General features: G+C 48.1%; 1 protein-coding gene across 1 annotated transcript in view; it reads right to left on the bottom strand.

The window, feature by feature from the left end:
- Nucleotides 1-14,933: 14,933 nt before the first annotated feature.
- Nucleotides 14,934-24,756, bottom strand: part of LOC146894389 (uncharacterized) — a 156,560-nt gene continuing 146,737 nt past the window's right edge. Inside the window, exon 7 of the transcript XR_015738202.1 lies at nt 14,934-15,095. The gene's annotated coding sequence lies outside the window, so the exon portion shown is untranslated. The remainder of the gene's footprint in view (nt 15,096-24,756) is intronic.

The raw sequence follows: 24,756 nt of genomic DNA, 5'->3' as shown, positions 1-24,756 counted from the left end.
AGCCATGGGGCCAGAGTACCAACATCTACCAACGTTGCGTTTGTTTGGAGATCGCCTATGATAACTCAAGTGAGAAATGTCCCATATAGGTTCACATATTTGAACACTTAGTCCCCAGTTAACAGCATAGTTTGGAGAGAAGCAAGCTTGCTATTGGAAGCATGCCAGTGGGGGAGGCTTCAGGAGTTTATGACCTTGCCCCACTTCTGGTTCACTCTCTCTGCTTTGTGTTTGAGGCTGAAGATGTGACCTCTCAGCTTCCTGCTCCAGGAGTCTCCATGCCTGCCTCCCTACCATGATGGACTCTATTCCTGTGGGACCATAAGCCCAGACAAACCCTCCTCCCAGGAGGAAGAGGGTGGTCTTGTTGAGGACCCTCTGGACATGGCTCTCTGGGAAATATCCAGCTAACAGTACTAAATGCCGAGTCACTGGGGAGGACAGGGTCTGGACGGCCACAGGGACCTGCTGGGAGGAAACAATGAGGTCAGATGAGCTAATCACAGGCTCAGGTCTTCAGCAGAAAAGCAGGGGAATTGAGAGGAGGTGGCAATTGAGTGGTTAGAAGGGAAAAAATGAGACACAATTGGACAGGCCCGGGCCAGCCTTGATAGCTCTCCGTTCCTCACTCTAGATTCTCTTCCCATTGTTCACCTTAAATTCTCTTTCCATTTCCTCTGAACTGTGACAAAGAAAACCTATTCCAGTGCTTAAAACCTAAGCAATCACACCTGGCTTCTAAGTGTCCTGTGGGTGTGTGACTGGATGGGCCATCAGGCAGGTGGGGTCTGAAATAACAGCACCCCAGGAGGCTGGCCCGCAGTCAGACTGCCTACCAAAGACTGAAGAGCCAGTGCTCTGCCCTTCTGCTTGTCTTCAGGGGCAGCAAGGGTGGGTCTGTCCCAGAACAGAATCTCTGATGACTTCCTGACCTTTCCAGACCCACCACTTGGGTGATAATGACAATCTCATGAGTAATAATGGCATTATTTCTAGGATAGCCATTGCAAATGTAACTGAAAGGGAAATGGCTCCTGTGTGTTGTTCTTGCCATTGCCCTCCCCAGGGCTGTCCTTAAATGATTTAATCCTCACTCTTTGTGCCCTATAGAAAGGGCTTCCACAGCCTGTGCTGCAGTCAGTGATGATACCGGGTTGGGTGCTTCCAAGAACCAGCAATGTGCCCCAGAACAGAATTCACGGAGCCCATGCTTCCTAAGCACAGAGCAGTCAGAGCTGATACACTGCCTCTTTGTTGCCTGGGCCAAGGGGTCCTCCTCTCCCTCTGTAGCATGTCCCTTGTGGCCCAGAATGGTCTGAGACAGTCCCCACTGCTTGTTAGTGGAGAAAAAGGCTAGTACCATCATCACACTTGGTGACATTTCCCTCCATGGTAGGCGTGGCCTGATAGGAATGTGCTTTGTATCTCACAGTGAGTCCAAGGCAATTCTGACTCCTCCAGACTGGTGCCAACTCTTTCCTTCTGCTTCTCTAACAACACTGTTTAGCAGAATTATCTTTATCGTTATATGCCTTTAAGGTGTGGGCCATGGCGTTTTGATGTATATATACCCAGGGAAACCATGGCTGGCCTGACACCACAGCCTGCCCTCATCATCTAAGCAATCCAGGTCAGGTAGGGACACCAAAGTTCTGCGGCACTGGCAACTTCCTGCACACATTTCAGATCACTGTGTTGTTTCTCACCTTCCCCTTTTCCTGAGAGACCTCAGCAAGGTGTTTGGAACATGGCATGATAAAAACCAGCCTGGAGAAACACTCACAAGTGTCTGCAGACAGTCCAAGCAGGATCCTTCCCAACCCACGGCACATCTTAACTCTTGTCCATTTCACTAGCTCTCCCAGGTGGCCAGGTATTCCAGAGGTTCGGTTTCATATCTGCTGTGGCCCACCAGTGTGACAGCTCAGCTTTACATTGGCTAGGAAGAAGTGGCCATGCACTGCGGGCTGGAGTCAGCTTGTGCGTAGCATTGCCCCTAAATTATTTAGATAAGACTTACAACATCCCCCTGTCTACTGAAGACAGAGAAGCCCACGTCCTCCACACCCTCCTTCTCTACCCATCTGTCATCAACAGGTTATCACCACTGACCAGTCTGAGCAGAATGTTTGTTTACCAGACCTCGGTTCAGTTCCTTGCCCTGCCTAAGTCCTGAGCTCTCTACTTTTCCTTCCCTGGAGGCACCAAACATACCGTGGTCCCTTTCCCACCAGGCTACTACATCCCACTCCATACAGTAGAGTTCTCTAGTCTCTTTGCTAGCTCACTACAGACAGACAGACCATCTCTGCAGTCAGGGGAGATGCTCACAGCCCTTCCAGTCTCTGCTGCCCAGGAAACTGTCCCTTTTGCCCCCCTAGCATCCTTTCACACAGGGCTCTTCCCTGTAGTATCTCTGCTCTAGTTAGTGGGAGAGCAGAGACAAGGTAGGAGGCCAGGTCCTGCAGGCCACCTCTTTGGTATCTGCCTGCAGAACAGAGCAGGACTCTACTCAAGCCAGTGGCAACAAAATGTGGCTTTCAGGGTTTGGAGAATCCAAGGTCCCTTTCAAAGATTACTTAGTTGCGTTTGAGTGCTGGAAAACTCCCAGATTCACGCCAGGGATGGATGAGGAAGGACCAGAGGCATGTCCTTCCTGGAACCCAGCCAACCTTCTGGGTTTATCAGATGTTACTGGCTGAGGCTGTGAACATGGGAAAGAGGACACAGAGGGGTGTGTACAGTGGATGTGTGAGGCCTGCGGAGCTCCCCTCTGGCAGAGCACGCTCACGCTGTCCAGGTCTTCTTTCTCTAGGCTAAGCTCCCACTCAGCTCTTCAGATATGCAGTCTCCCTCCACGGTCACGCGGTCACGTGCTGCAAGCCACAGGCCCGTGGGCAGCTGTGTACCCTTCTGAAGCTGAGGCAGAGAGTGGAATGCTCCATTCACAACTTGGGGAATTTTTGAAATCTTAACTCTCTCATTAGGAAACGCCGCGAGCTTCAGACAGCAATCAAACACCACAGTTGCCAGCGGCGGGGCAGGGGATCGGTGTAGTCTTAAAAACATTATCAAAGAGCTTAAGTCAGAACAACACTCGCTGGAGGAGCGCACTGACAATATTTATGAGTCAGAGCTGCAAGCTTTCTTAAGAAGAGGCAAGTACCCAGCCCTTCAGAACTATAGCTCAGGTGTGAAGTCGCTTTCCTCACGTGAGTTCAAGGGTGTGCTCTGGAGCTACGTGGAACCACAACTTTCAAGTCAAGCTGACATCTTGGTGGGGCCACTTGGGATTTCTGCCTTTGAAATCCCCTCAGGAGACCTGAAAATCCAGTTTGTTGTGTCTTTCCTTAAGTCTTAAAATAAACCAGCGTGGACCTGAGACGTGTAGAGGGTGACTGCACACAGTCTGGCCCTGTAGAGCAGGCTGTGCTTTCATGGTGGTTTTTGAGATAGGCTCTCGCTACTAGCTGGCTGGAATTTACTATGTGTCCCAGGCTGGCCTTGAATTTGTGATCCTTTGCCTTACCTGCTGAGTGCTGGGGTTACAACCCATCTGGCCACTCCTTATTGACTCAATTCTGCTTCCCATCCCCATGCCTAAGAAACAGCTTGAACTTTCACGCAAAGTAATCAGGGTCTTTGTCACTCAGAGGACTTGCACACTGATGAGATCCGCAGCATCCAGCTTGTTCGTTCAGGTTCTGGGGAGGACAGTGTCAAGAGACCCCATTACTTGAGTCAGGCATCCTTTCTCCCGAGTTTCTGCCCTGTACCTGGTCATAAGCTTGTGGCATTTCACACACACACACACACACACACACACACACACAAAGGAAAGGCAAATGGGATGGCACAGCTAGAAGGAACATGGTAAAATGAGGGTGAGGCGAGGTAGAGACTCGGTCAGGTCGGGCCTGATGGTACTTGGACAGCCAGTGCTGCGGTGAAGAGAGAGACCTGGAGAAGAGAGGAGGGGCAGGGCTGGGATTCGTTCTCCAAGGGTCTGAGTTTGCTGTTTTTGACTAAGACAACAAATAACAATCAATCCTGTCTTGGGTTACAGGAGCCCACATATAAGTAACGGCCATGTTTGCACCGTGGAGCCAAGGACCAGAGTGGCTAAGGCCGCTTTCAGTTCTGTAAGGCTTTGCAGCAGAAGACTCCTGAGGACTGGGAGATCTGAGGCCGGGCGGGGGTGGTACTCTTCTATGTGAAGCAAGTTGGCGGTTTCTACAGGGATGCACACTTGACTTAGGACAGAGGTCCCAGAGATAAAGACAGAACCTATCTCCCAACTCATGGAGCTGTGGCTCTAATAACCTCCACGTCCCCACTCTGGCACTGACTGCCTTTCCTGTAGTTTTCTCCCGCCCTCTTGGCATCAAGATGTCCCTGTTCACTCTGCGCTCAGTGCAGCCCAGTGAATGTGTCAAAGGGTGCTTGTGGCAGCAGATAATCACTTTGCACAGGGAACTTCTGTGAAAGAAAGGAGAGGGTTTGACATAAAGAAAGGAGGAAGGAGACTCCCAGTCCGTACATTTGGAAAGGGTGAGTTCCACAGCTCCTCCACCCTACCCTCACCCTCCACTCCACCCCCGCCCCAGCACTGGATGCCTTGCCCAAAGTGCTACCTGTGTCTCCTAGAGTTTACCACCTACCAGAGCACCAGTGAAGACAGATCCGCTGGCTACTGTCCCTCTACTGACTCAAGCCACTCAAGTCCACTTGTCTTAGGGTTTTCTACTTCGTAAACAGCAGTGTTCTCCTGAGGCTAGTGCTACAGTAATTGGATGGTTTCAAAGTGAGCAAAGTTGTCCCAGCCATAATGGATCAGATCAGCTGGAACAATGGCTGAAAACCCTGTGACCAGGAAAAGAACTGTTTACACAGCAGCACTGGAAGTGACGTTTCCACACACGCAGGCTCCAAAAGAGTCAGAACACAGAGGGAGAATGTCAGTCATGCCAGCATGAAGCCTGAACTAAAGCCTAAGATCTTGTCCCTGTCATTTAGCTTCGGACAGGGATGCAGTGGACATATTTGCATGTCGTGGCATTGTCCTTTCCCATTAAGGATCACTCCAGCTGCTTTGAGGCTGGGTGGGGTTCCCAATGCATAGCTCTGGATGCAGGGTTGGGTCTATGTTATCCTCCAAGCTAACACTCCTGGTATCAGGAAAAACTGGCTTGGAAGACGGTTGTCTGTGGCTATAGTGGAAGGTACTCTGTGTCTTGTAGGGTCCGATAGGGCACCTCACAAGCAGCAGCTTTCATGCAGGACCAGGTCTCCAGGGCTGCCAGAGGCACAATGGCTGCTTACAGCACCACCAGCAGCATGGATGGGTACTAGAGCAAGGCAAGGAAGGCAGGTTCTCTCTGTGGATAATTCCACTGAAATGTGCTCTCTGATAAGCTCTCCAGGAAACAGCATAGATATCTACACTGTTCAGCTCCGTCTGAGTCCAAAGGACAAACAGAGGAAGGGGAACAGTCCCTCCATAGCTGTCCTGTAGAGAATAGAAAGGCAGATTCAGGTATCCACCACTGCATGGTATCCAACCAGTGACTGCGTCCCGAAGCGCAAACTCACAAAAGGTAAAAAACCACTTCACTAAGGGATACAATGAAAAGGTCAAACTCACAGATGCAGAGTAGGGCTGAAGCCGCCTCTGATCCCGTCCATCCGCCGCTTGGGTCTCTGACCACGCCAGGCACCATCCAGAACAAGAGAGCCAGTGTGCTTTCTTCTCCAGTTTATCAGTCCTGACGTGGCACACAAGGCCACGCCCTAAGGCCGGTACCCCGAATCAGTTGGTGGAATGAATTTCCACAGCAGTGTCCAGTTACACACTGTGTCCACACCGTCCTGTGTCCATCCCTCACTGGCTCCATAAATGTACCGAGTCCACGTCTATACTGGATCTACATTCACCCCTCCCCCAGTTCTCACTCCTATGCCCCTAGCCCAGTAGCATCTCAGCGAAAGACGACTTAATGATCAGGTTGCTGAGCCAGCCCGCAGCAAAAACACAACAGGTGGATGGGTGAACACACAAAGGGACAGAGGTTCCTACCACTTCTGGTCCATGCTTGGCCCAGAGTCGGCCCCCTGAAGCTGCATACATGGGAGCAGGTGAAGAGGCTGTGGGCCCCAAATTGGGACCCGAACCAGAATGTGGCATTGGATTGGGTACACTGTCCTCTGACATTTCTCCCAGCCACCCTCATCCTAGGACAGTTATGGGAAGCAAAGTGAGTTAGGATTCAGAGCCCTCAATAGGCCAGCATCTCTGTGGTGAAAACGTGGTAGCCAGGGCCAACACTGAAGGGGCACATCCGTGTCACCAGGGAATACATCTGGGAATCTCTGCAAGGCCCAGCAATGCCAGAGTCACATCTTGTTCGTGTCCCAAATGAGTGCCTAGGAGAGGCAACCTCATGTGCAGTGGGAGATGGCACAGACCCGGGCAGCCGCGGCGGGACACCGTGGCAGCTCTGAGCTGTTTAAGACAGGAGGTGTGAGCTGCAGGTTGTCTTCGGAGAGTGCAGAATGGACAGTGCAGCACAGAGCAGAGGGAGCTGGCTCCCCTCCCAGCCCTTCTGATACACTGACAGCCTGGCCGTGGAACAGGCCTGCCTAAGAGTCACATGTGATTACTGGACCTGGAGCTGGCTTCCTGTCTCACTAGAGAGACAGAAGACCAGAGCCAACACAGGCTCCTCCCCACTGATGACCTCTCTGCTGCTACACATCCTCCTCTGGCCACGCTGCCCTCAGCCCACTCTGGCCATACAGTTCACAAAAGCAGGCCTCTTCTTTCCTCCCTCACCTGCACAGCACTTTTCAGAAAACTCTGTAAGCATCCCCCTGACAGCCTGCCAGCTCCTGCTAGTTCCTATGGAGAACAGTGGGTGCTGCTCACCCTGAACTCAGTCCTCTCTGGATCTCAGCTGTTCTCAGAGGCTCATCAAGTTGTGTCACCTGAGAACTCAGGTGTGTAACCCCCAGACCCAAGAGGTCCCATTGCTCCACCCCTGGCCACATTTCACACTTGGCTCAAGCAGGCTGTCCAGGGGCTGCCTCCCCCTGTACCAAGGGCTGTTCACCTGCCCGAGCCCCTCATTTTTAGTTTCCCAATATCTCGCTTTAATCTTCGCCTTCTCAGCCCGCTTTGTAGCCTTAGCCAAGTGCTCCAGTAAAAGCCTTTTCATGTTCTCTCTCCGCCCCCTAAAGCTTCCTGGATCTCAGCAGGTGTTTGCCTGCAGCCTCCAGGCCCCAGCTGACATCCAGATGTGCCCCAGGGGAAGAGGTCAATGTTGACCACATGTCCTGTCTCTCCTGTCTGAGGGATGGCGTGTCCCTGTCTTAGTCGCAGGTTTTTATTACTCTTCTAAGACATCTTAACCAAAGGCACCTCAGGGAGGAAAGGGTTTATTTTGGCTTACACTTTCACATTAGTTCATCAATGAAAGAAGGAGGAGCAGAAATGCAAAGTCAGAACCTGGAGGCAGGAACTGAAGCAGAGGCCATGGAGGAGTGCTTGCTCCCTGGCTTGCTCAGCCTGCTTTCTTGTACCACCAGGGACCACCTGCCCAAGGAAGGCACCACCCACAATGGGGGCCCTCCCATATTGATCATCAATCAAGAAAATGCCTGACAGATTTGCCCATGGACTGTATTTTTTTCAGTTGAGATTCTCTCTTCCAAGTGTTGTCTAGGTTTCTGTCACATTAACAGAAATCAACCAGCAAGCCCCGTGGCTCCTCTTCACCTCCTGTGCCGCTCCCTGGTGTCCCCCGCTGTTGTTTTGATTTATGTAGTAAACAAGGTCTTGTTCTGGAGCTGGTGGTAAGCACAAGATGCTTCCTTGGCCCCTGGGTGAATCCTTTGACAAAAATGAAAGTGTTCAGGGGTTCCAGCCTTGGGCCACTGTCAACCAATAAGTAACCAAGAGGAATTCATCAGGCCTCCCTGATAGATATGAACCCTGAGGCATAGGCAAGCAAGGGAAGGAAATCCCAAAGCCAGGTGGAGGGAGTCTGCCAGGAAAGGAGCTGAGAAGCACAGAGGCTGGAGAGGTTGGGCACAGTGGAAGAGTTATGGGGTAAGAGGTTCCCACATGGGCACGTCAACTTCTAACTTCGGTGTTGAGCAGGAGCTTCGGAGAAAAGGGCTTCACGGTCTAAGGCCAAACTAAGTAGTTATGCTCTCTGCTTCAAAGCAATCCATTTCACCATGGTTAAGTCAATCAGAGGCCTTGCAAATGGCAGACCACCAGCACTCTCTGCATGTGTCCTGCATGGCTCCTGCCTGCATTAGCCAGTCTGCACCCTAACCCAGGCAATGTCCAGTGACTCTCAAGAAACCCAGATCAGAGACAGTGTTCTTATCCTAAGCAAGAGTAGAAGCAGTTCTGCCCAATGCTGGAGAGTAAACACCAATGCCACCCGCACCAGGTCAGTCTGAGAGCTGAGGAGAGGTGAAGGAACAGCAGAAATGAACTCTGTCTGTGCTGCACTGAGTGTCATAGCCCTCTCTCCAGTGAACAGCAAATGTCAGCAGACCTAGTGCTCCACAACTGTGTGCAATATCCAACCAGATACTGCACCCACACTTGGGTGCACACCTGCACTGTACCTACTATAGCACTGTGTGCACACCTGCTCTGTGACTTGACCCACACAGGCTCCACCCATGTACTAAGTTCACACTAACGCTGGCTCCACACACACTCTGGATTCCCTTCTGTGTTGGACCCATGCCTGCCATTTACAACTGAACTGGGTTTATACCTGTATTGGCTCACTCCCAAAGTGGGTCCACATCTACACTCGGGCCAAAACTTATGCTCATATCTGCTCTGAGTCCCTTCCTTAATGGTATACACATGTGCATTGTATGCACACCTTCAATGCATGCATACCTATACAGTGCTCTGTAATTAGACCTGTACTGCATGCACACATGCACTGTACCCACAATTGTATCGCATGCACACCTGCACTGTACCTACAACTGCACCCCATGCATACCTGCATTATGCCCACAACTGCACCGCATGAACACCTGCACTGTACCTACAACTGCACCCCATGCATACCTGCATTGTGCCAATAACTGTACTGCATGAACACCTGCACTATACCCCCAACTGCACTGCATGCACACCTGCCCTATACCCCCAACTGCACTGCATGCACACCTGCCCTATACCCCCAACTGCACTGCATGCACACCTGCACTGTACCCACAACTGCACTGAATGAATACCTGCATTGTGCCCACAACTGCACCACATGCATAACTGCATCGTGTCCACACCTGCACTGTATACATACCTGCACTGTCGTCACACCTGGCCTGTATCCCCACATACCTTGTTTTCCTACCTGCTCCATTCTTGGTCTTCAATCATTCCTGGCATAGCCAAAAAAACTCAGAAGGTCACAGCTACCTTAGAGCTATTCTTAGTGTTCTTATGGTGATAAAAATGTAAGTCACTTCTGCTGTTTGGACTTCTTATGTCATATGTACCTAAATATAATTTTATGACTTAAAATGGCTGGGGAAATCAAGAGAGGATAATATTTTCTAACACATGAAAACTACATGAACTTCACATTTCACAGCCTTAAATGCAGTTTTCTTGGCCCACAGCTGTGTGTTTGCTCAGGAAGGAGCCCCAGCTGTTGGCACACCATGGTTCTGCTGAGTATTCAGACTAAGACTGTATATATTTCAGAAAGCATTTTCTGACCCTCATCAGAATGGCTAAACCATAGGAACATGACTACAGCTAGATCCTGACATCTGTCTTTCTAAGTTTTCCTGGGATTTGTCACCTGGGGCCCCTGTCAGCCACCCTGCCAAGTGGATGGAGGGTGGTTGGGTGGAAAGTGTTTGTCTGAGTGTTTGACTAAAGAAGTCTATGACTACTGTGGACATATTACTCTGAGAAAATGGGTATATGCCTATAGTCCAGGAAAGTGGGTATATGCCTGTAGTCCAGGAAAGTGGGTATATGTCTGTAGTCTAGGAAAGTGAGTATATGTCTGTGTTCCTGTAAATTATTTTTACCTATTTATTTTATGAATACTTTCTTTTGAACGTGTTGCCACTGGAAGCCTTGGGACCTTACCTCCATCTCCAGCAGGTATGGCTATGCTTTCCTGTCTCCCTAATCTATGCCCTAACTGCACTTCCCAGCTAGCTCTAGACTGTGTAGATGTGCTTAATTTCTCTATGGAGGCTGCTATGACAGATATACTCCCAACTGATCCTCAACTAAGCTGCTTTTCTGTGACACCCTGGACATGGCTCCTTCTGACCCTCCTGGATGACTATGATGACAGGATGCACATCACACAGACACACACACACACACACACACATAGACACACACACTAGAGACAGGCTCACAGAGACACACACAGAACTCACAGGTACACAGACACACACAGGCACAGACAGACACACACACACAAGCACACAGACACACACAGGCACAGACTGACACACACACACACACACACACACACACACACACACATAGATCAGGAGAGAGAGAAACACAGACAGACACAGAGGTGGAGATGGAGACAGGGAGAGAATGCTTCTTCTTCCCCTGAGGATCAGTACGGTGTGATAGAACCCAGCCATCCACAAGGAACATTCTGGAGCTCTCTACTCCCTCTGGAGCGCTGTCTCTGTGGAGCCCCTCAGCTCTTGTGTCTTGCTGGCTTGTTTTGCCCAGCACTGTATGGGCAAAAGGATTTTCAGTATGTCTAGATGCCTCTGTGGTGGGTGAGCGATACCCCAGCATGCACTACATATCACATGAGTACACACAGCTCTCACCCTATCACAAAGCCTCACACTGTACTCTTGGTAACAGGGTCTTGCATATGCCCCTGGCTCACCCCTTTCTGTGCTGGGCTTCCGTAGGACAGAGGAGGAGCACAAAGTGCAGGCTCACTAAACAGGACTCAGGCTGACCTGTCACCGTTTCCCCGTGGGCTCCACTTTCACAAAGCAGAATAAGAATCTGGTGCTGGTTAGTCTGCAAGTGTGGAACTCCCAAACCCATGCTTTAACAGGGTGTCTCTGTAGACACCTTTCTCCAAGAGTATCAAGAGCATGCCAGCGTCCTCCTCCTTCCACAAGCGAGTAACCTCTTTCTTTTGGTTTTGACCCTCATAGTTGCCAGCATTAAGCCTTGTAGATTTGTTGCTGTCTGCTAGTGTTCAGAGACCAATCACCAGGAATCTGTTGGCAGTGTGCTAGACTTGACAAATAAAAGTTAAGAGCACTCAGGCAAACTTAAAATTCAGCCAGCTTTCAAGTGCAGCTGTTTATCTGGTGACTCTGAAGGGATAACTTCAGAACCGTGTTCATGGAAAGGTCTGAGAAAGTGACTGTAGGTCTGCATCCTCCGCCTCACGTCACCAAAGTCTACATCCTCCACCTCACGTCACGGAAGTCTGCATCCTTCCGTCTCATGTCATTGAAGTCTGCATCCTTCCGTCTCACACCACTAAAGTCTGCATCCTTCTGTCTCACGCCACTGAAGTCTGCATCCTTCCGTCTGACGTCATTGAAGTCTGCATCCTTCTGTCTCACACCACTGAAGTCTGCATCCTTCTGTCTCACGTCACTGAAGTGTGCCTCATTCTCCTGTGCAGGCATTTGCCTCCACCCATTGACTTACATCCTCCTTAAGAAGACACATGAAAACAAAGCTTGCAACATTGCACATTGACTGCATTCTAATAATGTGCTTGGTGCATCTACCATCTCCAAAAGCTAGTTACCCCAACTTCCTTCATGTTTTCTTTCACTTCTACTATATTTTCTAGAAAGAGTTAAAAACACTTACACCAAGACTGGGGTTATAACCCAGTGGTAGAATAGTAGCATGTGAGATTGTAGGTTAACTTTGTATAACTACCAGTAACTAACTAAGTAAGTAACTAACCAATCAATTAACCAATTAAATTCAAATAAAATCATAAATGTTTTTACTTTGTCATTCAACCTCCCTTCCCCAGGTATTTTACATGTTTGATATTTCAGTGTGAAAATAAACTAATAATGTCTTTGGAAGCAGTGAAAAATAAAAAAGACACAGGAACTCTCCTGAGATACTGCCCTCACACTTCCTTCAGCAATTCAACTAGGAACTAAAGTCCAGAGTTTTTCTTCATAGGGTTCAAAGACGATTTTAAAAGTCAGGTGTCATTTTTCTTCCTAAAGCATGAGGCCTCTTGTCTGCATGGCAAGAGCATTTCTGACTGAATCTTCTCCCTAACATGCCTGCATGTTAGCAGAAGTGTAGACGGAAACTCCGTGCTCTGTGGAGGCCGCTTTCAGCTTGCATCCCTGGGAGTTTCACGTAAGCAGGATTCTGCACACTGCGTTCTGCTTCACCTGAGCTGCCCTCATTCTTGGTCTGGTTCTTAAAGCCTTTATGATCGACTGGGAAAATGCATGTCGTTGTTCTGTATCTCACCCTTGTTTCTCACACTGCCTTGCATGCTGCAAAATGCTCAAAGATGGTACCACGAATTAAAACTCCAGGCAGCTGTAGAGAATGCCTGCATAGAATAAGTGAGCCATTAAACATCCCCAATGTGTTCTCACTGTAAAATGTCTCTCAACATCATCCCAGATATGTTTTATAAAGTACTAGTAGTAAGACATTAAAAATGACAAAAATGTCTTTAATCTATTTTTAAAAATGTAATCATCTGAGATATGATTCACCTCACAATAAATAGTGATTGCCCAGACCGGTCTGTCCAGCTGCAGAGAGCTTTGTGAAGCAGGAAGACATCTACTTTCCAAAAGATCCTCAGTGGTCTGGCCCTGCTACTTAGGACTTGGGGCAAGGACAGATGGGACAGTACATCTCCCTCTTTTGAGCAAAACAAAACAAAATGCAGTATGCCTTGTCATTAACCAGCTATCACCACTGCAAGAGCTAGATGGACCCGGAGTGCTGGAGACAATATCCAGCCCTCCTCTGTCCAAAATCACTGCCCTCTGTTGCTTGTCATGTGTGCTGTGACTGTGCGTGCTGTGAGGACAACGGGTAAGGTGGGAGCCTCTTCCTTCAGGGAACTGGAGGCTACTTGTGCTCATAAAAGACAGGGTGGAAGGCTGTCTGTGCAGGGTCTAAGAAACAGAGGGAGCCAGCAACTACAGGGAGAACAGAGGCAAAGGAGGCACTGGCCAAGCCGGATGAGGACTCTGAAATTTTCCTCCATTCTGGAGTGTGTCTGACAGCTTCAGTCAACACCAGGGTTTCTCTTTAAGTTTATTTAAATAGATCAGACATCACTAAGTTTACTAAGCACAGGCTGAAGGAGCAATTGTATCTCAATTCTGTATGCACTGTATGCAGTATCCTTTAGGGACCGTGTGTTTGAGTCTTCATCTGCTCCAATACAGCAGCTGCTAGGACACACCCTCAAAGCTACAGCGGCTCACAAAATAAAAATATATATTTTAAAGATAATGCTTTTTATTTATGCCTCAAGAATTTCAAAATCTCTAGGGTAAGCCTTGCTAGTGGAAGGCACAGAAGTATCTGGCTAAGACTGATAGAGGATGAAAGTGATCCTCAGACCAGAGAATCCACATCCAGTCCTCCAAGCAAAACATAAGTCAACTGAAGGTTCATGCCCTGGCCCTCCTACTAAATTCCCAGAGCTCTTTGCTACAGTGTCTCTACCCCAGACCATTGTCTTTGCTCTTAGTGGGTATTAGAGTCTAATCCCAGCTCGTTCCACATGTGATGCTAAATGCTCTCACTTTCCTGGGGGTTGATGTTGTAACAGGAGAGTTTTATGACAACACAGCACAGGTTTCCAAGCCCAGTGAAGGTAGGAATGGCTCCAGCTACACGCGTACTGCCTGGACACAGTATGAGACAGAAGGAGCCGATGACCCTGAGATCAGGCCAGGAACTGGTGCTACAAGGTGGATACAGCTGTCAACAGAGCCGGTGACCCAGGGTAGGGACCTCTGGGACAGACCAATGTCAGGGGAACCTTTGGTCTAATGATCTATCTCATGCACAGCTGGATATGTGGGGATAGCTAACACAGACCCTGTTAGCAGAGCAGTAGTGCTCCAGCTTAAGGATGCCTGTAGGATGCAGAACCCACAGCTCAGTATTCCAGAGTAAGACACCTGGGGCAGACCCTTATTAGCTGGCCCCACTGCCCATCGCTCGAAGGCGTGGGAAGCTGAAGAAGGAACCCATGACCCAGTGCTCTGCGGTGGGGACATCTGAAACAAGTTCCTGGCATCTAAATCTACGCCCAGTGTTTCAGGGCAGGGGCATCCGAGGCCGACTTTTGTGAGTCGGGTCTACAATCCAATGTTCCCCAGTGGGGAAAGCTGTTTTGGGAGCCTGTTTTAATAATGAAACTAGACTCATAGATCTTTTATGTGCCCGTGCAGAGGACAGGAACTCAAGAACAGACAGCAGCTCACAGCACATGGTGATGGAATCAGAGCTGGGAAGTAGTTCCCAGACCAGCATTCCTGAATTACCAACCCAGACGTGGGCTTCCAGCAGGGTTGACTTCAAGGACCCCCATGTGCACTGCCTGCCACCATCAGCCTTCTTAGAGCTCTGATTCTCAGCTGGCTACAGAAAGATCACTGGATTCACTGCAACCAGAGCGACACCAATGTAGACTTAAAACAAATGAGTGCTCCTGAGAGCCCATCCTCAAGGGTCATTTCCTCAGTTTGGGTCAGTTTTAAGAGTATTAAAGAGTTGCCCACTCATAAAACTAAATAGATATTGAGAAACCCAAGTGTATGACTCTAAAAATAGAGACAGCAGTGGGGACATGGAAGGCTGCCCACAGGTGTCTAACTGATAAGGAGACATTACAATCTTGGCTCACCTTTTGCTGACCCAATAACATCCAGGCTGACTTTGGTGTGACGTGTCACTGTGCAGGGTTCTTGAAAAGCTGGGCGGTCTCTAGAGAGAGTGAACTTGAAGGGCATGGACCACGTCCCAGATGTTACTGAACTCAGGGACTGGGTGTGTTTTCCTTCCTTTGTCCTGAGTCCTAAAGCAAAGTAGGCAACATCAGCAGGACTTCATGTAGGAGATGTGCCTAGCCTCATAGCTGGGGCAGAGGGGCCTGGGGTCCCTGAAAGGAAGTCACCAAAACGAGAGCAGATCTTCAAAGGCATTGATGAGGATGGCCCAGAAGTGGAGGTCACATAGAAGACAGTGGGGTTGGGACAGAGCCAGGACATGGTACAGGATTTATGCCTGGCTGACCCTCAGGATCATTCGAACCCCAAGAGCCCAGAATAGAGGATGAGGAGAGTGAACAGGACCCTGTGGGGGCGTGATGAGCAACACTGTCATTTTTTCTCTGTCGGTGGCCCTGTGGCCTTGTCTTAGGTGCTCATCCCCACATGATGAGTGCTCTTACTGGAGCAGGGCATCCTCATTCACAGTGGCCGTGTGTTGCTGCTCTCATCGACCCAAGGACTGGTTCCTTCCTGCAACCACTCTGGAGATCCCATGAGCCCTGCTCTCACTGGGACCTGTTTTTGGTGAGGGCTTAAGATACATGCGATATGAGGAGCCCCCAAACATGCAATTGATTGGCTGGAAAGACTTAGCTCCCGCCCCAATCCTCAGGTGGAGTCAGTCAACATGGTCTTGAAAAGCAGGGTCATTCATATGTGTCAAGCCTTGCCTGGCTTCAGCAGACCCAGCACCTCCAACTGGGTCTGCTATGCTGTTTGCTAGCTCAGCCCACCAAGTGTCAGGAAGGCCTGGGCCTGCCAAGATGGAGGTGATAATAGTAGAACTTCACGCTGTACTTCTGAGTCCCCACTGAGCTGGCAGGGCTTACCATGAACCAGAAACCTCTGAGCAGTCTGGAAAGCTGGCCAGGAAGTGTGAGGGAGGACAGGAGTGACAAGAAGACAAGGAAAATGGGTGGGAGGGTCCTGCAGCAGAGACACTGGGATGGGACCACTGGCTAGACCAAGATCACTAGCAAGTCCTTTCACGGAACCACAAAGCCCAAGAGGTCACAACGTGACTGCATTTGCTCTGATGGAATCTCTTACTTAGAGTCAAAGAGGTGAGGGCCAACAGAATCCAGCAAGAAAATAATTTATAGGCTGGGGTTGAGGCAACATTTTATTTTTTAAAAAAATCTGTGTGTGTGTGTGTGTGTGTGTGTACACTTGTATAGGCCGAGGGAGGTGATGAGTGTGTTCCTCTGCCATGGCTCACCACTTTATCCCCTCTCGTTGACCTTGTAGATCAATCCCTGCTTTAGGGTGCTTTTTGTTATCTTAGTGGCCAGCAACCCACTCCCCAGTGCTGAAATTCCGAGCCCATGTGACTATGCTCAAATTTTTCTGCAGCTGCTGGGATCCAGACTCAGGACTTGGTGTTTTTTTGCAGCAGGTGTTCTTATCTAATGAGCCATTGGCCCCAATTTTAACTTCCTCTTAGTAATTTATTTTCAGGTTGAATAAGATAACATACATACGCACATCAACAGATAAACAGATAAAGAAAATACGACAGATATACGCCATAAAATATTAGGCAGCCATTAGAAAAAAACAAAATCCTGTCCTTTGCATAAAACATGGATAGAATTGGAGATTGCCATGTTGGAAAATAAGCCAGAGTCACAAATACGACATGCTTTCTCTCATCTGCAGAATGCACGCTCTAGAAGTTTAGATGCAAAGGTGAAAGGGGCCTAGAGGGGAGGGGTGCAGAAGAAGAGGAAGCAGGACAGGCGAAGGGAGAGATGTATATTTAAGTGCCTGCAGAAAATGTCACAAGGAAGTCTGTCATTTTGTACAACTAAGGCACACAATAAACTTACTGCTTTTACATCTTTTACACGGGATCTAATAATAATAAAAAGTTAAACGACTAAAAAAAAACAAAAAACAAAAAACAAAAAAAAAAAAACTATGTGAAGAGTGGCCAGGAAGAAGCATCCCTTTCTTCAAAAACTTATACCCAACAAATACCCCTAAATTCAGAAATCTTTGATTTTTAACAGGCTTCAGACTAAGAATGGCCTGTCACCCACTGACGCATTTGTTTCCACTTTCTTTCACTGTTCCAGCCATTAACTTGCAGGCCTGCGTGTAGGGCACAGAAACGCACTGTGACGTGGGCTTTGCTGAGTGACTGACGCCTGCCCCAGACTGGGGCTTCTTTTTAATAGGACTTTTGTTTTAGTTGCATTTCTTAAGCTGATTAGTAAGGATGGGATTTTAATTGGGGTCCCCATTTTCTTTGAGTCTTTGGAAGACATCAGTGTGGGTTTTTTTTTTTTCCAACACATAATTAATCAGTGGAGGAAAATCTTCCCAGGAATCGCTTTGTTCTTCCTCATTCTGTAGAGAATTATCCGGTCTTGGTCAAAGCAGGTTAGACCTCCATACAAAAGATATCTTAATGATGTCAAAACGAAGAGCGCGTTTCTCACCTTTGGGCCAGAGAGAGAGGAAGAGTATCTTTTTCTTTTTTAAAGTAGCCGGCCTGTCCAAAGCCTCCAGCCCTCACTTCATTATGGCTGGACTCTCACAAATCCGCACAAGTGTGAGAGCTTCCTGCCTGGGCCCCAGAGCAGCAGTGGGAATGGCCCTCCATCGCCGCAGGAATGCATTTATGATCATGCAATGCTTAAGTCTGTTTTTATTTCTCATTTTATGGAAAATGCAGCCGTAATCCCTTCAGAATTCCCCTCCGCTTAAATCTCAGAGAGCGTTCTCGGCCGCCTCTTAACGTCTCAAGGGTCCTTCAAATTGCATAAGCCCATATTCAACAGGTAAAGCCCACTTTGTTCTGTAGAGATGGCTGGAAATAACGCAAAATTAAAGATTTAATCTTCTGGGGGCCGACGTGGCCCTTCCTTGGTCTGTCACAAAGAAACTGAAAGTCTAGCTTGTACCTCCTCAAGATGCAGGGAAGTCTTTGATTGGCAGTGCCTGCTGCATTGATTCCCCAAAACTGTGATGTTAGAAAGTTTATTAATACAATTAAACAATTAAGAAACCAGGGCAGCCTACAAGGGTGTGGGAGAGCTCCTTCCTGGTGACAGTTGCTTCCACCAGCAACCTAACACACCACATTTACATACAGGGGAATGAAAGGACCAAGCTTTTGTGACAAATTAAGTATTTTGTCAAACTGACAGAAAAACCATGGTCCTACCGACATCACTCGGAAGTGGCAGTCAGAACACTGATGTGAGAGGTTGGAGATGAGCCGAAGCCCTGGGTGCGGAACATGTCACCAGGCATTCCAGGGACTTCCAAGCAGAAAATTAAATTCAGTCTGTAATAGAATTAACTCCCCAAATTCAGTGTTTCTAGAGACATGATAGGAGAGGTTTGTGTCTGCTAGCTTGCTGCTGAAACCAGGTCCACAAATAGATGGGTGTTTATGCAAACAGTCTTCCCTGTCTTTGACCATGGGAAGTCCCCTGTAGATACTTGTTGCTTTAACTTTTCCTAGAGATATGTGAGCAAGAACCTATTCACCCCAGATAAGGCACCAGCGCAGTAAAGATTCCACCCAATTCCAACCCGGTGAACCGATGGAGTTATTGAGTTTCATAACAGAACATGGGTGAGGGGCTCATGCTCACAGGATTGTAGATGACCCCAGGGCAGCCGTATCACTACCAAGACCCACCATCACAGATGGTGACCTCGTGGAAATTGCATCATGGAGTCCCACTTTTGGTGAGCCTTCCGCCTCCTATACACTCTAGAAGTTCCCAAGACCCCTTGCAGCTGGAGAGGGGGCTAGGACAGAGTCATGGCAAGGACACAAGATGAGGGTCCTTTGACTCCCACACTCTATGGAATGCTAAAAGCTTCATTACTGCTCCAGAATACCTGTCACTATATCCTGTATCTGGCTGCTAATTTAGTTGCCATGGCTACTAAGCCCTGGTTATTTGTACTCAGAGATGGCTGGGATGGTCATGGTGTGTCTGGATAGAAATGCCACGTTGTAACATGTTGTAACAACTTTATTCCTCAGCATTCTGTCTCTGTCCTTTTGGAATCCCCAGGGGAAAAACTTACTATCTTTGGAAGAAGGATTCTGAATGGGATGGGAGGTCTAAGGGATGGGCATTCACTGAAATGAAGAGGAAATTCAGGGATGGAACCGAAGTCTACCTGAGTTGGAACAGTCCTGGGCTGGAGCCCCACCATGGCTTTCCTGGTGGGAGTTCCAAGGCAGAGCCTTTCGCCTTGTTGGACAAATACATGGGCCATGTGGAGGCATCTACTGGAGAAGAGAGAAGATTCTAACTGCAGCCCTTGGATGCTAAACTTGATCAGGTGACGTGGAGAACAAGAAACAGCTGCAAGCTCTGCAAACCCTGCATTCGAGCGTCGTGATTCCAGATGGCCACACTGAAGAGAAAGCCCACTCTGGCAAAGCCAGGGGAACTCTGGAACACCCATGACCCTGAGGTCACACACACACAGGATCCTGAGCGGCATGGCTGGAAATATGAGTAAACCCTGCACAGTGAGCAAAAGATGCCGGGAAACAGAAGTCACGTGGGCACGCATGAATGGAGAGAGACCCTGGTGGTAGAAGGTTTTCTTTACCCTCTCTGAGGTCATACCTCCTCCAGGACTGTGTCACTACCATCACGGCCACCAGTGAAGCCTGACACTAGAGGCTGACCCTGATCTGGGAGCAAATGAGGTGGGCTGGACCACCCCAAATGTCCCCATTTGGGCTCTGGAAACGTGTGTTTGGCATTCTGTAACCTTCACTTGCCAGTATTTTTATTTGTACCTTCAGTGGCAAAGGAGCAGGTAAGAAGTGCCCCCCCAAGGACACTGTCAGCAGAAACTGGTGTCACCAAAGGCTCCACAGCAGCCTCTGGGGGCTGACACATCTCAGAGCACAGTTGTCCAAATTGTCAGCATTTGGGTGTCTCTTCTGAATGCTAAGTGAAACACAGGATGAATGTGGCTACAGGAAGGTTACAGAGAGTTTGTTCAGCCTGGTGCCCCCCCCCAATGATGATCATAGATTTCCCCCGAAAAATATAGCCTGTTGCTACTGCTTTTGGTTGCCCACCAGCTAAGTGGTAAGACCCTGGTGCTAAAGACACCTAAGCTTAGGCTGCAGAAAGACCAAGCTGGAACTGATCTGGAAGCTTCTTCCCTGCTGGCTAGCTGACTTAGCACCAGTAGGTGCTTTGAAGCTTGCCGGATAAGAAAATGTATCAGCAGACTTGTGTGGCTGTGGACTGTATGTATCATATAACTGAAGGCAAGATGTTGGTGCTATGGTGGCATGATTGTTCTGGAAGCTGTCAAACACTTTCTGGTTGAATTTGAGGCCCACTTCAAAGGTGGGAATTCATGCCCAGTACTGAAAACCTGGTCAAAAGTTCAGGGCTTGGAAGGTCATAGGCCCTAGGCAGAAACCTATGTTGTTTTGAAGAATGGAGGTATTGTCAAACAGCCTTTTACATACTCATGTTTATACTTAAAGATTTATGGTGCTCTCAACTGTGGTCAATGAAACTTCTTTTTACAGTGAATGTCATGCTGAAGGTAATGTAGACATTCATCATAGGTCAAATTAACACATCTTCCCAGAAAATCCATCCACGGAGAAGCAACAGGCACCTGGAAACTTGAACAAGGAAACCCTATTCTAACTACACTCAGAACATGTAACCTCTCCTACATGGGTCTTCTTGGGTCTACATGGGTCATCAGATTGGCCCATCATAGAACTCTCTGCCTCAGTCCTCTTCACCTGTACCAGTGACCCACAGGCATGACCAGGAAGGTGTGTTAATTTGACTGTCAACTCAACAGGATTTGAAATCACCTAGGAGACACACCTCTATCTGTGTTCCTCCTGGGGACGTTTGCAGAGATGTTTGACTGAAGAGGAAAGGTCAATCCTCAAAATGGGTGGTACCTTCTGAGGCAGCCCAGATATGAGGAGTCTGAAAAAAGCCATATCACCTGCCTGCCCCTCATTATTTTTCCTGAACAAGAGTGCCCGCCATTGTCACCATCAGACACCTGCTTTCCAACATGGACTCAACACCAGTGACCCTCTAGGAAGCTTCTGCTTTTGAAGACCCGACTGAGACTGCTGAGGTGTCCAGCTTTGTGAACTGGGCAGCTGTTGGGTTCTCAGCCTCTCTGGCACTGTTAGACCAATCCAATAAATAAATCCATGTTTATGGTGTGTGTGTGTGTGTGTGTGTGTGTGTGTGTGTGTGTGTGTTCTCCTGGTCCTGATTCTCTAGAGAACCTTGATTGATACAGCAGGGTGGGTTTGCCTTCATTAACTATTTAAACTTGCACTTGAGCACAAAAACATAGCAGGTTCCTGGAAAACTTTCCCAACTAAGAATTCAAAGCAGGATGCTGATTTGGGGATGGTAAAGCTTTGGTGATTAACATTCAATCTTGTCTGCTAATTTATGAAAACACGAAAGCATAGAAAACTTCTAATTCTATTTCAGAAGACTTGTGTGAAACTCAGCCTGATGTGAGGTCCATCAGCTCCCTCACGCTGTGCTGAGTTCCATACCTGGCTGCAGAAGGGAAAAGACAGAGTTCTGGGTGTTGTCTCTCTTATCGCACATCCAAAAAGAATGAGGCTGGGGCTCTAGATTTTAATTTAATCCCATCAAAATAGCATTGCTACTCAGAATATCCAGACTAGGGATCAGTTCCTCCACTGAAAAGAATACTTACTATGCATGTTAACTTAGAAACCAGACAGATGAACAATCTGTAGTGGTGCTAACGCATGTGGTGGGAAACAAGGGGCTGAGCCTCCATCCATTGGCAGCACGGAGACAAAGTTCTTGTCTAATCTCCAAATGATGACTAACCAGGAGTCAGCTTTCCAGGCTAGCCATAGAAGTCTACTTGAACCCCAAATTGACTTGGCTTCTTTGTTCCTCTATATGTGTCTATGTTGAGTTATTCCTCCTTCTGCAGTTCTGTAAAGGTTCATTACAAACAAAACACCCTTTTCCAGCTTAAAGAACTCATCTCAATGTGACAGCCACAGAAGGTTCTCCAGCAGAGGACTCTCCCTAAACTGCCAACCTTTGCCATATAAACAAACGCCTGGAGCCTGGAGAGGTTTTCGTTTGGAGATTGGTGAGATAATTTTGCTCACAACATTGTTAGCAGTTGCAAAGAACAGAAACCATGCACTTTCCCGAGAAATGAACAGAACCTGGCCATTAATTATCGCTAATAATTGCTTCTGCTTAAAAGTAAACATGTTTCACTTGGCAGACAGTGTTGGTGGTGTAGTGATGTTAGACTTTGTGGGAGGAGGGCAACTAGGCATCTCTACAGACCTAAGCGCTGTGTGAGACACGAACATACAACTATTCACCCTGAAAAGGAAATAGCAGAACAAAATATGAATATCTCCAAAATCCAACTTGGTGAACCTGTGAGTTTATTAGCCTTATTTGTAAGAGTAGGCCGAGGAGTTACCTTCAAGAGTATGGATGATTCAAAGCATCACCAAAAGCTGACCCCAGCATGAGTGATGATCCATGGAAAATGGAACCCTGAATCTCCCAACATGACGGGCAGCCAGTTCAACTAGTCTAAAGAATGTCTCTTCCAGGCAGTTCTGTTGTTCTGAGTCTCCTTGTAGCTTATATAACCTTGGGGAGGGAGGTGCCTAGTGCATCTGGTCAGTTTCAGGGACATCCTGAAACTTCTAGGCTTATGTTCCTGTCTTAAAGAGCCTCCTTCTAGAATTCCTTGCATCGTAATATGTTTGGAAGAAAACTGCTACACAACATTGTCCTCTGAGACCTGATCAGATCCCAGAGGAAAATATCAAGGTCATTTGAAGGTCACCCGTGTCTTCTGTGTAATGAGTCATATAACAAATGGGCAAAGGTTTCCACCAGTTAGTACCAAGTATCTCCCCACAGAATGACTATCCCTTTCTCAGAGGCCCGTGTGGCCAGAGAGGAAGGTGCTCCATTTTGAATTCATGTCCATGCCAATGATTGAGTGTTCCGCCACAGAGCCCATGGTTCTGTGTAAGTTCTGTGTAAGGACTTCCATCCTGTGTTTGTTCTATTGGGACCTTTAGAGATTGCCAGGATACACCGACTGTCATCTTAAAGACCAGACCAGAGCATAAAGGTACCAAGGATTCCCAGAGACAGAAGCTTATAACTAGCTTCCAAATCCTCCCCCACTTAAGGAGATGATCTCCACTTAAGGAGATGCTTTCAAGGGGAGGTAAAACCTAACCAAGAATTACCAAAGAAGACAGCGCACAATCAGGTTGGTATGTGGTGTGAAAAGGGATCTAGAGGTAGGCTTATTGCTCCCTAAGACAGTTTAAAGCATTGTCTTAGTTAGCTTTAACTGTTAACTTGATACAACCTAGGGAGGTTAACGGAGAAGAGAATCCCCATTGAGTGGTTTTCCAGACAGACTGGTCTATGGCATGTCTGTGGGGGATTGTCTTGATTGCTAATTGGTGAAAGTGCCTCTGTGGGCAGCACTATTCCCTAGGCATGTGCCTCTGGGCTGTATTTATAAATAAGTCATGGTTTCTGCTACACCTCCTTTGCTGCGAGGCAGCTCTTGCTTGAGCTCTCACCCTGACTTCCCTCGATGATAGACTGTGACCTGGAATTATAAGCCAAATAAACCCTCAGCTCCTCTGAGCTGCTTTTGGTCCATAGAAGCATAAAGCAATGCTCATGTTTTCACCTCTCCTATCCTCTGCAGTGCCTTGCACACAGGTGGCCTCTTTCCGTTTTCCTCTTCGTCATTTTCCATTGTCTCCTGTTGTATAGAGGGCCACTCGTTCATTTCCTGGCCGCCCGGACTTCCAAAATAACCACACAGAAACTGTATTAATTAAATCACTGCGTGGCCAATTACTTAAGTGCATTGCTAACTAGCTCTTACATCTAGGATTAACCCATCTCCATAATTTTATATTTTACCACAAGGGTCATGGCCTACGGGCAAGGTCTCAGCATGTCTGTCTCTGGCGGCAGCTCCATGGCTTCTCTCTGACTCTTCTTCCTTTCTCCCGGCACTTAGTTTAGCTTCATGCTCCTACCTAAGTTCTGTCCTATCTATCAACAGGCCAAAGCAATTCATTACTCACCAATGGTATTCAGCATTCAGAAAGGAATCCCACATCAGTCTCCTCTCCATCTGGCCTGTTCCTCTTTCCCATGCTGGCTTTTCAGACCCTCCACCATTTCCAGGGCCAGCTTTTAGCAATGAGTTTTCTTCTTCAGTCTGTGCCAAGGTTTCCATACTACTATTCCCTAGAACATTTCCGTTTGAAAGAGAACATGACAAAAACAAGCAAACCTCAAAGGGCTTGGAGGCCACAGGGGGCTCTGGGGAGCAACCTATGGATGTTCCTAGGTTCTAGCCCTCTGGGAAGACTCCCCTCAGAGCTGGTCCTCACAGCACTGCAGACTAGTTCCTCTGGTTTAAGCTGACACATAGAATATCTTATGTCCCCACAGCACAATGGATCAAGGGTACCTATCCCATGGCTCTATTATCTAAGAACTACTCATGGGAAGATGTACTCTATTCCCAAGCAGTATTTTCTAGTGCTGTGCCTGGCCTCTGCCAGCCATTACAGCAGCCTGCAGAGAGTGCCTGGGCATAGTCTCCCTCTCTTTCTAGGTGACTAGGTTC

Source organism: Myodes glareolus, chromosome 6, assembly GCF_982192425.1.
Source record: "Myodes glareolus chromosome 6, mMyoGla1.1, whole genome shotgun sequence".
Lineage (NCBI taxonomy): Eukaryota > Metazoa > Chordata > Mammalia > Rodentia > Cricetidae > Myodes > Myodes glareolus.
This window is presented reverse-complemented; position numbering and strand designations above follow the sequence as displayed.